We start from the raw sequence: 1,297 nt of genomic DNA on the forward strand, positions 1-1,297 counted from the left end.
GATTTATTCATTTTTGCTATATATAATCTGTATTGAAATCTCTAAAAGGCTTATAAGAAGGAGTAGTAATTAAAATGTGAACCAGAGGGGTCATGATCATACCAAATGGGAAATATATGCATACATGACTATATGAGGATAGGCGCATGTACTGCGCTTTTAAGGGTCAGAGGTATCATCCAAGAAATATATCACATATTTTCTTTTTTGAAATGTACCCCAATTTTCTTGATCCAAGTTTTTGGATGGAACGTGAACCAATCTATGGTTGAATGTTTAGAGCACCTACAGTCGGGTACCCCAAACCCTCCTCAAACGCCCGGGCGGCCCGCCCGATCACTGATCGGTCATGATTTTTCGACCTAGACGGAAGCCTCAAACGGGCCTCAAACGTCCGGGCTGACCGGGACCTCTCATATCCAGCCCAAATAAGGGGCGGATATGGGGCACTCGGGCGTGCCCGGGCACGCTCGCCACGTCGAATCCGGCCCATGTTGTCCTACCCGACCCCACATATATTCGTCCCCATCTGCGCGCCAGAGCAAACCCTAGCCACTTCACTCCACTCCACTCCGCCACACGAGCTGACCTTCGGCGGTTTCCGGCCTTCTCCGTCATGGCATGCAGCGGATCGGACTCCAACCAGTTGGGATCCGTCAATTGGAGTGTCATCCCATGCAGGTTGGAGGAGGCAATGGCAGTCCGCATTGCACTCCCCCGCTCCCGGGAGGACAGCGCCCGGCTGAAGGAAAGATCTATCCGCCGTGACTCCATAGCGTCGACTCACTGAGTGCTCGGGTCCTCTAGGGCGGGATCCTCGTGGTCCCGGCAGCCGGAACACCTCTCCTTCTCCATCACCAGTCAAGCAGACTATGAGTCCCATCGGGAACGGGCGCCCCGCCGTGGGAAGGAGAGGATAAGGGCCACCGAGCCCCGTATCGCGGCGGAGGCAACTGGTGCGGCGGCACAGGCGGCCGCAGAGGAGGAAGCCATCCACGCCCGCATTGTGAAGAAACAGCAGCAGAGGAACACGCGCGCCCTCGTCCGAGAGCAGAATCGGGCAGTCCATGCCATGGTCGGACTGCCACCGATGAAGGAGAAGGCAGACAATGACGACGAGGACAGCTCCGGCGACGAGCAGTTCCAGCTCGATCTGTACTGCATCTTCGGCCGGTACTTCCGCGAGAAGGACGGCAAGGACGTCGGGAAGGGCCAGGGGAGTCGTGGATAAACTCCACCATAGCCAAACATGTCAAATTTGGTTGTTTGATGGCATGTTTAGTTAGTAGTGATGGAG

This window comes from Triticum aestivum, chromosome 2B, assembly GCF_018294505.1.
Source record: "Triticum aestivum cultivar Chinese Spring chromosome 2B, IWGSC CS RefSeq v2.1, whole genome shotgun sequence".
Taxonomy (NCBI): domain Eukaryota; kingdom Viridiplantae; phylum Streptophyta; class Magnoliopsida; order Poales; family Poaceae; genus Triticum; species Triticum aestivum.